A 16,287-nucleotide genomic window follows, 5' to 3' on the forward strand; every position below is an offset into this window, starting at 1 on the left:
AATTTTGGAAAATTCCATGTGATGCTTTTCTTGAAGCAACTTTAACATTCATATTTCTACCAGTAGTGTATTTATTATCATTTAAATATTTTCTAAGATGGAATGCTTTTGTTACCATTCTCCTCACTTTTTTTCTAAGTCCTCAACAAAAGAATCAGGAACACCCACATCTATATTATGAGTGTAGTAGTCTAGGTCCAAAAGGGAGATTTAAATTACACAGTAAAACAGGAAAAATGTAATATAAATCATCATTAACAGCAATAAAAGTGTAAGATCTACACTTTCATATACACTTTTTTTTTAAAAAAAAGATAGATGGAAGGAAATTCAATATAGTATCCCTTGGGTTGAGTAGCAGAATACATAAAAGGAAAAAGTTGAAATATGTTCAGACCTCTTTGGAGAAGATATGGTTCAGCCCACTAGATAGAGATGTTTGATTGTTTAAAAAAAAAATCTTTTTAAGCCAGTCCCCCAAACCAAAATTTGAATGTTCCCTCTGATGCACAATGGGGCTTGGGGATAGAAGTTTGTTGGATTAGACAAAGGGGAATGAAGGGAAGAAAGAGTGGGAATCATGAAGACACTAGAATGAATCAGGCATAACTTTCCTGTGTTAATATATGAATACATGGGCAGTGAAACTCCACATCATGCACAATCACAAGAATGGAATCCTAATTAGAGTAAGTTAAACTCCATGTAAATATAATATGCCAAAATAAACTCTACTCTCACGTATATCTAAAAATAAATTTTTAAAAATCTATTTAAGCAGTAAAATTTAATCTAGGCATTTAGAGGAAGAAAAATACATTCCTAGTTGCTCCATGGCTCAGGATTCAAGCAGTGGGAATACTGCTTCTAAGAGAGGTAAGTGAAAGAGGGATTTTACTACAATTCAATATTGAAAAGTTGGAGTGTCTTAGAGACTCAGAAATTTGGGTATATTAAGCAAAGTATAATGAGTACATTGGAGCCACGCTGGTTGAAGCAGTGGCAATAATACCAGTCTTGAAGATCAGGAATGGGTTCTTGTTGAAGATTAAACACCTGAGAAATGCTGAGGCAAGCACAGAAAGCAAGTTTTATTTAAGAAAGTGATGGCAATAGACTTCTCAAAACAGAAGGGACCCCAAAGCTGGGTTTCCATAGGAGGGGGTGTGTCTTGCTCTTTCATAGACCCCAGAACTCCTCTTTAAATTATTGTCTTCTCTTTCAACTCTATGCCCAAGAGCAAGGACAAGGAGGTTCTTTGTTAGTAACCTAGAGTGCCCAGGAGCACAATTGCCAAGGTTAACAACCCACTGTCCTCTCTGTCTGATAACCAGTCATGGTTCTCTCTTGACACCTGCCCCCCAACATTAACTACACTAACTACCTGACCTTTGTCTTTGCCTAAGCCAGGAAGGGCTGCAGGCAGATTGCTTTTTTGGCAAAGAAAGCTTATAGGGGGTCAGCACAGCAGGCTTATTGTGTAGAGTTATTCTCTTAACCTTGTGTTCCCACCATTCTCATTTATCTGTCCCCTTATAGCAGCACTGGTTCAACACAGAGGAGGGAAAGCACAGAGAGAAATACAGATTTGGTATAAAAACGCCTGGGATCAGAAGAGCAGCCTGAATTTAGCTGATCTAAAAGATGCACTGTTCATTGGTGATTGAGAAGTGCTCTGTTTTTCAACTGACTGCAGAGAGTGAGGTGGTAGCCATCTTGAGGTGGCTATGCTGCAGCTGCTGCTGCAGGAGCCAAGAGATCACAGCAAACATTGCCACAACTGTTCTAGCAATCACCTACCATATGACCTAAGGTATACTTAGTGGAAAATGAGTGAAACAGGCACAGAGAAGATATTCCCAGAGGGATTTTAAGTCAGAAAAGCAAAGCTAATGTTAGCTCAGCTTGCTTCTTCTTTGAGTCTGGCAGATTACATGGCCACCTGAAGAAGGTTGGTAATATGAACAGGCAGGTATGAATACACTCAGGGACTGAGCCTGGGAAGGCTATGTTCAAGAGCAGCACAGTGTGTGAAGGATTGGCTGCCCTGACCCCAAGTAAAAATATTTGGAAGCTCCAGAGATCCAGATTCCAAACAGATCAGCAACTGCCAGGCCCTTGGGGTGTGTTGATCTAATCTCTCCAGAGCAGATAACACCCAATAAAGTCACTGAGACCTGATATAACCTAAGCCCCACCCACCAGACCTTCCCTCATAGAACTCTGTTGTAGCTGCACACTGAAATTGTACCAGTCTGGTCTGTGTGGACAAAACTCAAGCTGAGATACTTCCCACTGCGTCCTACTTTATACTGGTGTGAAAGAAAGCTGAGACTTATTTCAACCAGCTTCAGTCTTAGGCCACTCCTACGGGTAGCTCAGAGAGCAAAAGAAAACAGCATCAGTAGTGGAGTGCTCCCTCCCTCTCACCCCCAACCCTCCTTCCTCATAGCTCAAGAAGAAACAGAAAGACAGCTGGGTATAGACAGAAACCATCCTTTCTTGTGGCCTATTTTAACCACCTCAATGGAGACAATTCCTTCATTTTTCATTAAGATATTTTCTCTCTCTGTGTGTGTGTGTGTGTGTGTGTGTGTGTGTGTGAGAGAGAGAGAGAGAGAGAGAGAGAGAGAGACAGAGACAGAAAGAGAGAGACAGAGAGAGAGACACACACACAATTTTGCTGTGCTTGCTGGGTCAGGAACATATATATACTATACATACTTGTTGAATTTAGTTCAGAAGCAGAGTCTGTTAAATGTAGTTTATTTTTCCTTGCTTTGATTTTTGAGGGTTAGGGTTTTTTAGTTTGTACACTTTGGTTTTGTTTTGATTTGTTTTGATTTGTTTCTTTCCCTTATTTCTCTTTCTTTTCCTCTCCTGCTAACAGCCAAATCCTAATGTTCTTTCTTCCTCTAAACCTTTACATTATTTTTCCTATTTTATCTCTTTCCTTATAACAATATTGTGCTATATTTGTACCTAGGGTAATGATGTCCATCTCATTTTACCATATTTCCTGCCCCCTATACCCTCCCTACCCCTTCCTTTCCTTTGCCCACTCTGTCCATTTTTGTTAATTGTAAACTGTTTGCTAGCTTCCTAGCACATTTTCTTTTATCTCTCTCTGATAAACTCGGATTGAACCCAAAGACTCTGCCGCCAAGTGACATCACCAGCCCTTTTTATTTTTTAATTTGAGATAGGGTCTCACTAAGTAGCATAGGGCCTCACTAAATTGTTGACTCTGGCTTTGAATTTGTGATTCTCCTATCTCAGCTTCCTAATTAACTATAGTTTTACTATCTTTTAGAACTAATTGGTTTATGTAACTCCTGCCCCCACCATTAATTATGATGTAATTATTACTGCTCTGGATGACATATTTGACACCCACTATTTACCTAAAAGCAAGATCTAGTTTATAGTTATTGTTTTTTTCTGTTCATAATTTCTGACCCCCAACCATTCCTGTTTTTTTGTTTTGTTTTTGTAATTACTATTGTACATGTCATAGTAGCAAACAGGTATTTAATTTACTACTGTATATTGTTTGCATTGGATTTTGCTATTGTTTATTTTGCCCTATTCTGTGAGGTGCTTGGAACCTCCAGGGACACTACAAGTTCACAGGATAAAGACTCTGCTTCTGAACTAAATTCAACAAAAAGACATCACACCCTGCTCCAAATACAAATTAATGACACTCAATCTTCAGCTATACAAAGAATAGAAGAGAAAAAATCTAAGCTAATGTCCAGGTCGCAAGTAGAAATAGGGGTGGGCACCCAGTTCTCAACTATGGATAATCACTGCTATGGCAAAAACAAAGTTAATACAAAGACTATGGACCCACACATATAAGATGATTCAATCTAGAGCACTCTAGGACACTTTGGCAAGTAAAAAAATTGTGCCCTAAAAAGACCCACTCAAAGAGAAAAAGATAAATCCCTCTAAACCCAATACAGGGATATAGAGCTTATATGAAAAATTGAGGTAACATGATACCTCGTTAAGTTCATAATTCACTAGCAACTGACTCCAATGACATTGAAGTGGATGAAATATCAGAAAAGAAATCAATATACAATTATAAAAAATATCAATGATTTTTGAGAGAAAACAGAAAAATAACTGAATGAATAAAGAGTCAGCACATATATGGAGTATAACTAATTGCTATCATGTGTCTCGAAAAAGAAAACATAAAAATTCAGTAAGGATACAAGTGAGAAATTCAATAAGGAGATAAAATATAGAAAAAGAATCAAATAGAAATCTTAGAAGTGAAAGATAATAAATCAAACAAAATTTTTCATTGTGTCTCTAATAGAATAAACCATGATGAAGACAGAATCTCAGAGCTGGAAGGCAAAGTGGCCAGCCTTAAACTTCAGAAATCATTGAAAGAATAAAATAAGTAGCTATGATCAGAATATAAGAACTCTTGGACAACATTAAGAGACCAAATTTAAAAACCATTGGAATTGATGAGGGTTATAAAAAACAGGCTAATGTAATTTATAACCGTCTCAAAAAAATTATAATAGAAAAATTTCAAAACCTGGAAAATGAGATGAAAATTCAGATGCAAAATGCAATCAGAACCCTAAATAGACAAGCTCAAAAAAGTACCTCTCCATGAGATACTCGACAATTAAAATGCCTAAATTATTGAACAAAGATAGGATTGTAAAAGCCTCCAAAGAAAAACATGAGGTCACATTTAAAGGCAAGCCTATCAGAATCACTTTAGATTCTGTTATTAATTAATTTATTTATTTTGATTAGATATATATAACAGCAGAATGCGTTTTGACTCATTGTATACAATTGCAGCACAACTTTCCATTTCTATGGTTGTACATGACGCAGCATTGTACCACATGTGCAGTCATACATGTACCTAGGGTAATGATATTCATCTCATTTTACCATATTTCCTGCCCTCTATACCCTCCCTACCCCTTCCTCTCCTTTGCCCAAAGTTTCTCCATTTTTTTATCATGCTTTCCCTCCCATCCCCCATTATGTATCATCTTCCACTTCTCAGAGAAAACATTCGGGCTTTGGTTTTGGGGGATTGGCTTACTTTGCTTAGCATGATATTCTCCAACTCTATCCATTTACCTACAAATGCCATAATTTTATTCTCTTTTCATGCTAAGTAATATTCCATTGTGTATATATACCACAGTTTATTTATCCATTCATCTATTGAAGGACATCTAGTTTGCTTCCACAGTTTAGCTATTATAAATTGAGCTACTATAAATATCGATGTAGCTGATTTTAAGTTATTTGGGTATGGACAGAGGAGTAGGATAGTTGGGTCAAATGGTGGTTTCATTCCAATTTTTCTAAGAAATCTCCCATACTGCTTTCCAGATTGGCTGCACCAATTTGCAGCCCCACCAGCAATGTATGAGTGTGCCTTTCCTCCAACATCTTCCCCAACATTTATTGTTGTTTTATTCTTGATAACTGCCATGACTCATGACTAGCATGAGATGAAATCTTAGAGTATTTTTGATTTGCATTTCTCTAATTAGTAGAGATGTTGAACATTTTTTTTGTACATTTGTTGATCAAATGTTTATCTTCTTCTGTGAAGTGTCTGTTCAGCTCCTTAGCCCACTTGTTGACTGGGTTGTTGGTTTTTTGGTGTTAAGTTTTTTGAGTTCTTTATATATCCTGAAGATTAGTGGTGACATGTGTGGCAACAATTTGCTCCCATGTTCATAGAGAGGCAGAATTAATATCCTTTAAATGGCCATACTAATAAAAACAATAAGCATATTCAATACAATCCCCATCAAAATGCCAATGACATTCTTTACAGAACTAGCTAAAAAAAAAGAGTCCTAAATTTCAGTGGGAAGCATAAAAGACTCAGAATAGCCAAAGCAATTCTAAGCCAAAAAGGCATCACAATACCTGGCTTCAAATTATGTTCCAGAGATACAGTAACAACAAGTATGTGATTCTGGTATGAAAACAGACACATAGGCCAATTGGACAGAACAAAAGACAAAGAAGCCAACACACACATCTACAGTCATCTGTCCTTGAAAAAAGTGCCAAAAACATACATTGGAGAAAAAAAGCTTTTTAAACAAATAATGCTGGGAAAATAATTAGCCACATGTAGAAGAATGAGATTAGAACTGTCTCTTTTATCCCACACACACAAAAAATCAACTCAAAATGGATCAAAGACCTTGGTATTAGGCCTGAAACTATGCAACTCCTAGAAGAAAATTTAGGATAAACAGTCCAGCATATAGGCACAGCAACAATTTTCTCAATAGTGCCCCTAAAATTTAGGTAATAATATCAAGAGTTAATAAATGGGATTACATCAAATTACAAAGTTTCTGCACAGCAAACCAAACAATTAGGGATGTAAATAGAAAAATTACAGAATGGGAGAAAATCTTTGCTAACTAGTCTTCTGACAGAGAATTAATAGCTAGAATATATAAAGAACTCAAAAACCTTTACACCAAAAAAAATCCAATAACCCAATTAATAAATGGGCAAATGAATTTTAAACAGATACTTCTCAATGGCAGTTATCAAATGCAAATGGTGAACAAATGTATAAAAAATGTTCAACATCATCAGCAATTAAGGAAATCCAAATCAAAATTACACTAGGATTCCATCTCACACCTGTGAGAATGTAACTCAGCCTTAAGGAAGAATGAAATTCTGACATTTGCCAGTAATTGGATGGAGCAGGAGAATATCATGCTAAGTGAAATAAGCCAATCCCCCAAAACCAAAGGTCAAATGTTTTCTCTGATGTGCAGATGTTAATTCACAATGAAAGTCCAGGGAGCTAGGGGAAAATAGAAGTACTTCAGATTAGGTAGTAGGGAGTAAAAGGAGAGGAGGGGGTATGGTGGTAAGAAGGATAGCAGAATGAATCGAACATTATAACCCTATATACATATATGATTACACAATCAGTGTGATTCTACATCATGTACAACCAGAAGAATGAGAAGTTATATTCCATTTATATCTGCTGTATCAAAATGCATTCTACTATCATGCATAACTAATTAGAACAAATTTTTTAAATCTTTTAAAAAAACAATAAAAAAGAATCCAAACAAAAACAAATGCTGTAGAGGATGTGGAGAAAAAGAATACTGTTGCACTGTTGGTGAGATTTTTAATTAGTATAACCACTTTGGAAAGCAGTTTGGAGGTTTCTCAAAAGATTAGGCATGGAACCACCACATGACCCAGCTATACTACTACCTGGTATTTATCCTGAAGAATTATAATCATCATATTACAGTGGTATGTGTACAGACATGTTTATTTTTTATTGATTTTTTAAAAAAAATAAATGACAGCAGAATGCATTACACTTATACAGCACTTTTTTTCATATCTCTTGTTGTATATAAATTATGTTGACACCAATTTGTGTCTTCATATATGTACTTTGGGTAATCATGTCTATCACATTCCACCATGCTTGCTAATCCCGTACCCTCTCCCTTTCCCTGCAACCCCTCTGCCCCATCTAGAATTCATCTATTCCTCCCAAGTTCTCCCTCCCTACCCCACTATGAGTCAGCCTCCTTATATCAGAGAAAACATTTGGCATTTGTTTTTTGGGGATTGGTTAACTTCCCTTAGCATTATCTTCTCCAACGCCATCCATTTACCTGCAAATGCCATGATTTTATTCTCTTTTATTGCTGAGTAAAATTCCATTGTGTATATATGCCATATTTTTTTATCCATTCATCCACTGAAAGGCATCTAGGTTGGCTCCATAGGTTAACTATTGGGAATCGTGCTGCTATAAACATTGGCTGTGTTCCTGTAGTATGCTATTTTTAAATCCTTTGGGTATAATCCAAGGAGAGGGATAGCTGGGTCAAATGGTGGTTCCATTCCCAGATTTCCAAGGAATCTCCATACTGCTTTCCATTACAGCTGCACCATTTTGCAGTCCCACCATCAGTGTATGAGTGTAATTTTTCCCCCACATCCTCACCAACAGTTACTGTTGTTTATCTTCATAATAGCTGCCAGTCCGACTGGAGTGAGATGATATCTAAGAGTTGTTTTGATTTGCATTTCTCTAATTGCTTATATTAGACCTAGGAGCCAAAAACATGCATTGAAGAAAAGATAGTATCTTCAACAAATGGTGCTGGGAAAACTGGAAATCCATATGCAACAAAACGAAATTAAACCCCTATCTCTCACCATGCTCAAAACTCAACTCAAAGTGGATCAAGGACTGAGGAATTAAACCAGAGACTCTGCGTCTAATAGAAGAAAAAGTATGCCCTAACCTTCATCATGTGGGATTAGGCCCCAACTTCTTTAATAAGACTCCTATAAAATTAAAACCAAGAATCAATAAATGGGATGGAATCAAACTAAAAAGTTTCTTCTCAGCATAGCCATATTTATAGTGGCACAATTAATGATACTCAACTGTGGAACCACCTACATATCCATTAATGCATGAATGCATGAAGAAAATATGGTATGTATATACACAATGGAGTTTTATGTTATTTGCAGATAAATGGTTACAATTAGACACAATTATGATGAGCAAAATAAGTCAAACCCAGAAAGTCAAACATTTTATGTGTTTCTCATATGCAGAAGCTAGAGAAGAAAAAAGAAAAGAAAGGTGGGGATGGATCTCATGAAAATCAATGGGAGATCAGTAGAGGAAAGGGAGAAAAGGGAAGTTATGTCAGATTCATTCCAGTGAATCTCATCATCATGTACATCTGCAAGAAATTAATTTAAAAAAATAACTATGAGAGAGAAGGGGAATTGCACAGAAAATGGAAGGAGACCCTCATTGTTATACAAAATTACATATAAGAGGATGTGAGGGGAAAGGGGGGGGAAAGAGAGAGAGAGAGAGAAATGAGTTACAGTAGATGGGGTAGAGAGAGATGATGGGAGGGGAGGGGAGGGGGGATAGGAAGGGGATAGGAAAGGCAGCAGAATACAACAGACACTAGTATGGCAGTATGTATAAACGTGGCTGTATAACCAATGTGATCCTACAATCTGTACACGAGGTAAAAATAAGAATTCATACCCCATTTGAATCAAATGTATGATATATATGATATGTCAAAATCATTGTAATGTTTTGAGCAACCAATAAAAAAAATAACTGAATGATCATTAGAGTAGCAGGTAGGGAACAGGAGTTGGGGAAATGGAGGTTCTGGGGACCAAGTTAGCTTTTATAATTATGTCAAAAATGGTTTCTACTTTCATGTATAACTGAAAAAAAAATAATAATTTTTTTTTAAAAAAAAAGGTAAAAAGTGGGAGTTAGGGAGGGAATGGGTAAATACTGGGGAGTGAAAGTGGCCAAATTATATTGTTATTTTGTGTGCATGTACAAATATGTAACAACAAATCCCATAATTATGTATAACTATAATGCACCAATTAAAATGTGAAAAAATAAAAATAAAATAGTTTAAATAGGATTTTGCTAGAAAATCAATAAATAGAAGCCTCCAAAAAAATCTATTTAATGCTTTGAAATTGTGGTGATTGTTGCACAATCTCTGAATACAACAAAAATATTTGAATTGTAGACATTTTAAAATGGATAAATTCTATGGTATGCAAATTATATATCAATAAAGCTATTTTTTAAATACTGGGTTTCATCTGGAAGCTGTAGAAGAGAATTTATTTCCTTTTTTTTAGTTTCTAGAAACCACCTGTATCCCTGGCATTGTGCTGTTCCTCCATTTAAAGCCAGCAATATACGATTTTTCCAATCTTTCTTTGACTCTGTCACTGTGGCCTCCCTTTTTCACTTCTGATAATTCTTATAATTACATTGGGCCCACTCAGATAATCCAAGATTCTTAATATAATTATACCTGCAAAGTGCCTTTTTCCATGTAAGATGAAATATTCATAAATTCTGGTGATTATGACATGAGCATCTTTGGGGAGACACTACTCTTCCTACAACACTGTGCATTTCAGTTTTAGACAATTTCCATTTTGTTCTTTAATATAATCTCTATTACTATGTTGAAATTACCCATGTTCTCTATACTCTCTAATATATTTGTAATATGTATTTAGTCTAATTGTTGCATTTATTCCCCCTTTTGTCAATACAAAGTGATTATTGTTACTTTATGTTTTAGTCAGTTTTTCACTGCTATGACTTAAAGACCTAACCAGAGCAATTGTAGAGGAGGAAAGGTTTATTTGGGGGCTCACAATTTCAGAGATCTCAGTCCATAGAAGGCTGGCTCCATTCCTTGGGGCTTGAGGTGAGGCTGAACAGCATGGCAGAGTGTGCGGCAAAAGAAAGTAGCTCACATGAGATCAGGAAGCAGAGAGAGAGAGAGATCTCCACTTGCCAGACAAATAGGTACCCCAAAGCTATACCCCCAATGAGCCATTTCCTCCAGCCACATCCTACCACTTCAATTACCACTCCATTAATCCCTATCAGGGGATTAATGGAGTGGTAAGTGAGTGGTAATTATAGGGGTCTTAACCCAATTCACTGATTGGGTTAAGACCCTTATAATCCAATCATTTCTCTTCTGCACTTTCCTGTATTGTCTCATACCTGATCTTTGGGGGGACAATTCACATGCAAACCATAACTTTTTATAAGTCATGATGTATAACTCCTTTGATGTTACTTTTAATTTTCCAAGTTGTCTTTATTTTTCTAGACTCTTCTAATTTTCATATAATTTGTAGAAAACTCTGTTAATTTCATAAAACCACAAGAATTTTACTTAGGTTGCATTAATTATGTAGATTAATTTCTAAAACAAACAAACAAAAAACAATTAAAATCTTAATGCTTCCAATACATAAGTGAAGTATATTCTGGCATTTGTTTTTAATCTTTTTTAATTCACCTAATATTTTATAGTTTTATTTTAGACTTACATATGTTTTATATGACTAGGATGTCTATGCTATTGTTTAGAAATATTTATGCTATTGTCTGGTGTTATTGTTTAAAATTTTATATTTTGTTATTATCAAACAATGTATTTTTACACTATTGTTCTACGCAGTAATCTTACTAAATTTACATATTAATTGAAATATTTGCATGTTTAGTATTTTATATTTTCTCTCTGCCCAATGTGAATAATGATATTTTGTTCCTTTCAATCCATATACCATTTAAATATTTTTCTTTATCTTATTGCCCTGACTAGCACTGATGGGAAACAGCTTTGGTAGGCATGACTGGTATGTGATTAAGGGTGAACTTCCAACATTTTTAATAATAAGTAATGTTAGCTTCACATTTTTGGGTATAATTCTTACCAGATTAAGAAAGTTATCCCTTGTTTCTGGTATGCTGAGATTTTTAAAAATTACACTGAACAATACATTTGATCAAATATCTTCTCTGCACTTAAGATAATTGTTATAGGTTCTTTATGAACTTATCTATCATTATACTAATACTTTTATTATAGTTTTTTACTTAAAGTCTATTTTAACTGATATACTTCTCTTTTTTGGTTTCCATTTTGTTAATGTATCATTTTCTACCCCTTAATTTTCAGTCTTTATGGGTTTTCAAGGCTGAAGTGAGTCACTTGTAGGTAGCATACAGTTGGAAATTTTCCCTTTTTGTTCACTCAGATACTCTGTGCTTATTGTTTGGAGAATTTAATTTACATTTAAAATAACTATTGATAGCTAAGAACTTATTATTACCATTTTGTCATTTTTATTGCTTTCTGGCTGTTATGTAGAATGCTTTTTTTCTCCTCTCTGTCTTCCTTTGTAATGTCATTATTTTCTATAGTGGTATGCTTTAATTTCTTTCTTGTTGCAAGCCATCCATGGGCTGCATGTGGGCCACTGTGTATCAAGCCTAGTGGATAGGAACATCTGATGTCTGGGAATAACCAGTGATTAACTGTCCTGACACATTGTGAATTTCTATCCCACTCTACCATGTTCCATCAGCACCTGAGATGGGGGTAACCTGCCAAGATGCCAATCAACCTGTGATTGCAAGACACCCTGAAGCAAGACTCCGTCCTTCAAACCTTATCCCTGCCTTGGATGTACCCCCTTAAATAAACCACTGGAGCCATCTTTCCTTTGTCTAGTTCAAGGTCTTTTATGGACTAGATCCATCAGGAGGAACTCTGCTTTTGTAAATACATTTCTGACTCTTTGTCTTTTGTTCTTCACAAATTATTTTAGACTTTAAATTCTCAGGTGGCTTACACCCTCCTTAGCAAAAAGAAGAACCCCTCAATAATATGCTGGCTGTCCCTCCATATATTTTCTCTTTACTTTTTGTGGATGTTTTTTAATCATAAAAGAATGCTGAACTTGTCACATGCTTTTCTTAAATCGTTTGAGTCAATTGTGTGTTTTTTTGTGCTTAATCTGTTAATCTGGTATATCATGTTCATTGATTTTATTAATCATCCTTGCATGCTAGGGATAAATTCCATTTGATCATGATCAAATGTGCTGTTAAATTAAAATTGGTTTTCTTTTTGTTACTTTTGTTTTGTTTTGCAGTACTGGGGATTAAACCAGTAGTGTCTTACTAGGTCATACCTCCAGTCCCTTTATATTTATTTTGAGGTAGAGTCTTTCTAAGTTGCCCGAGTCTGGCCTCAAACTTGCTATCCCTCTGCCTTGGCCTCCCAGGTAGCTAGGATTATATGGATGAACCCCCATACTTAGCAATTTGTTAGTATGCTGTTGAAATTTCTATATCTATATTCATTAGAAATATTGACCTATACCTTTCTTTTCTTTGGTGTCTTTATCTAGCTTTGGTGCCAGGATAATGCTTGCTTGCCTTGTTCAATGAATTTGGAAGTATTCCCTCCTCTTCAATTTTTTTAGAAGAGTTTGAGAAGCATTACTATTAATTCTTCTTTAATGTTTGGTAGATTTTAACAGTAAAGTTATTAGGTCATGGGTTATTCTTAGATGAGAGACTTTTTCTTACTCATTATTTGTTTATTCAGATTTTCTTTTTCTTCCTCCCTCATTCAGTCTTGGTGAAATGTATAGATTTAGAAATTTATTTATTTTTCCAAATTATACAATTTGTAGCATATAGTTGTTTATAGTAATCTCTTATTTTCCTTTCTGTTTCTGTGCTAATAGCCATAATGTGTTTTATTTCAGTAACTTTTTAATAATTATTTTGTTGAAAAAAATGTTAATTATACATATGAGGTTCAATGTGGTTTTTCAACACATGAACATAGTGTGCACTGATAAAATTCAACTTCCCTTATTTCATCCTCCTACTTCCACAAACAACTTTTCCAAACTTTATCACTATTCTATATCCAGGTTGACTTTTTTAAGTTTTCACATATGATAGAGAATATGTATTACTTACCTTTTCTGTCTGGCTTATGTCAAAAATAAAGCATTTTATCCATTTCCATACATTTTGCTGAAAAGATCAGGCATTTGTTCTATAGTTGAATAATATTTAATTTTCTCTATATACTATATTTTCTTTATCCATTCACTTTTTTATGGGCAACAAGTTCCTAGATACCTTCCAAATATTGCCTATTTTGTAATAGTCCCACAATAAATTTGGACATACAGATATTTCTTGTATGCTGATTTCATTTTCTTTGGAAATAAACCCAGGAGTGAGATAGCTAGATTACATGGTATTTTTCTTTTTAGTTTTTTGAGGAAATGCCAAATTGTTTTCCAAAGTGGCTGTACTAATTTACAATATCAACAGTGTATATAATTATTTTATCCCCATCCTTGCTAGCATGTGTTATTTCTTTTTTAAAAAAAATAATAGCCATTCTAACTGTATAGAGTGGTATCACATTGCAGTTTTGATTTGCATTTCCTTGATGACTAATTATAAGGAGCATTTTTCATTTATTTGTTGGCTATATGTATATTTTCCTTTGGGAAGTGTTTATTCAAATTATTTTCCCATTTTTTTAAATGGAATACTTGGTATTTTGGTTGTAGTTTTTGTTGTTTGTTCTATTAATTGTTTTGAGGTCCTTATGTATTCTGAATATTAATTCTTTGTCAGATAAAGAATTGCCAATTATTGTCTCTCATTCTGTAGGTTTCCTCTTCATTCTTTTGTGTCTTTGCTGCAAAAACTTTTTAGTTTGATATAATCCTGCTTTTCTAGTTTTGATTTGTTTCCTGTATTTTGTAATCATATCCAAAAAAGTGTCTATATTAATGTCTTGAAATGTTTCATCTATGTTTTCTCCTTTTTATAATTTCCAGATTCATATTTATATTGTTCAACCATTTTGAGTCAATTTTTGTACAGAGTGAGAGATAGGGTCTTACATGTGTTTTCCCAGCACCATTTATTAAAGAGGTTGCCCTTTCTCCAATGTTCAGTTTTAGAATCTCTGTCAAGAATAAGTTGGTTATAGATGAATGGATCAATTTATTGACTCTCTATTCTGTCTATATGTCTATTTTTATGCCAATACCATGCTGGTTTGTTTTTACTATAACTTTGTATGTCTTGAAATCAAATATTGTGATATCTCTAGCTTTGTTCTTTTTGTTCAAGATTCCATTGGCTATTTGGGGTCTTTCACGCTTTCACATAAATTTTAGTATTATTTTTTCAAGTTCTGTGAAGAAGGTTACTGGTATTTAAATAAGGATTGCATTGACTCTGCAAATCACTTTGGGTAAAATGGCCATTTTAAGAGTATTTATTTATCTAGTCTATAAATAAAGAAGGACTTTCTGGTGTTTTGTACCTTCATTAATTTATTTCATCAGTGTTCTATAATTTTCATTGTGCAGATCTTATACTTCCTTGATAAAGTTTATTCTCAGGTATTTTATTTTTGTAGCTATTGTGAATGAGATTTTTTATGATTTCTTTTTCAATAAATTCACTATTGACATATGAAAGTGTTCCTGACTTTTGTCAGAAGCATTTTATGTTGACTTTGTATCCTGTAACTTTGTTTATTGTAATGGTCTTTGGGGGAAAATCTTTAGATTTTTCTAGGTAAAGAATAACACCATCTGTTAACATGATAATTTGGCATCCTTTCTTTCTGTTTATATGACTTTTATTTATTTCCTTGCCTATTTGCTCTTGCCTAATTGCTCTACTACTTGATTAAATAAGAGTGAACATTCATGTTTGTTCATGTTAGACAAAATGCTTTCAGTTCTTCTCAGCAAAGAAAATACTCAAGATCATCATGAAGAGAGAGCCTACAGAATGAGAGAAAATCTTTGCCACTTGCTCATCAGACAGGTTGTTAATTTCCAGGATATACAAGGAACTCAAAAAACTTACCACCAAACCCACAAATAACCCAATAAATAAATGGGCAAAAGAACTAAACAGACACTTCTCAAAAGAAGAAATATAAAAGGTCAACATCCCTAGTAATTAAAGAAAAAATGTTCAACATACCTAATAATTTTTAAAAATGCACATTAAAACTACACTGAGATTCCATCTCACACCAGTCAGAATTGAAATTATTAAGAATACAATAACAGTAAATGTTGGTGAGGATGTGGGGAAAGGGTATGCTCAAATATTGTTAGTGGAAAGGCAAACTGGTGCAACACTCTGGAAAGCTGTATGGAGATTCCTCAAAAAATGAGAAATGGAACCACCATTTGACCTAGTTGTCTTACTCCTCAGTATACATCCAAAGGATTTAAAATCAGCATACTACAGTGACACAGCCACATCAATATTTGTAGCAGGACAATTCACAATATCTAATCTATGGAGCCAGTCTAGGTACCCTTCAACAGATGAATAGATAAAGAAAATGTGGTAGATATGCACAATGGTACTCAGCCATTAAGAAGAATGACTCTATGACATTTGCTGTCAACTGGTTGGATCTGGAGACCATCCTGCTAAGTACAATAAGCCAATCCCCAAAAAACAAAGGTTGGATTTTTCTCTGAGGTGTGGAAGTTAACCCACAATAATGGGGTGGGAGAATAGAAGTTTAGTGGATTAGACAAAAGAGAATAAAGAAAAGGGAGAAGGGATAGAGAAAGAAAGGACAATGGAATGAATCCAACACAACTTTGCTGAGAGCCACAGCTGAGTCGGAATGGCCCCTGGCATTTTGCCAATAGTATTGGTTGAGAGGCAAGTCATGAAGATAATGCTGGATTGATTCATTTGTATATTAGACCCCTTCTGTCCACCTCCGCCTGCTACTTTGGAGTTCTCGGGCTACTTTGGAGTTCTCGCGGGGATTCCCGGAGAGTTCCTAT

General features: G+C 34.8%; 1 pseudogene; it reads left to right on the forward strand.

The window, feature by feature from the left end:
* Positions 1–833: 833 nt before the first annotated feature.
* LOC113192637 (actin-related protein 2/3 complex subunit 1A pseudogene) overlaps positions 834–16,287 on the forward strand; it is a 39,360-nt pseudogene continuing 23,906 nt past the window's right edge.

Source organism: Urocitellus parryii, chromosome 11 (genome assembly GCF_045843805.1).
Source record: "Urocitellus parryii isolate mUroPar1 chromosome 11, mUroPar1.hap1, whole genome shotgun sequence".
Classification (NCBI taxonomy): domain Eukaryota; kingdom Metazoa; phylum Chordata; class Mammalia; order Rodentia; family Sciuridae; genus Urocitellus; species Urocitellus parryii.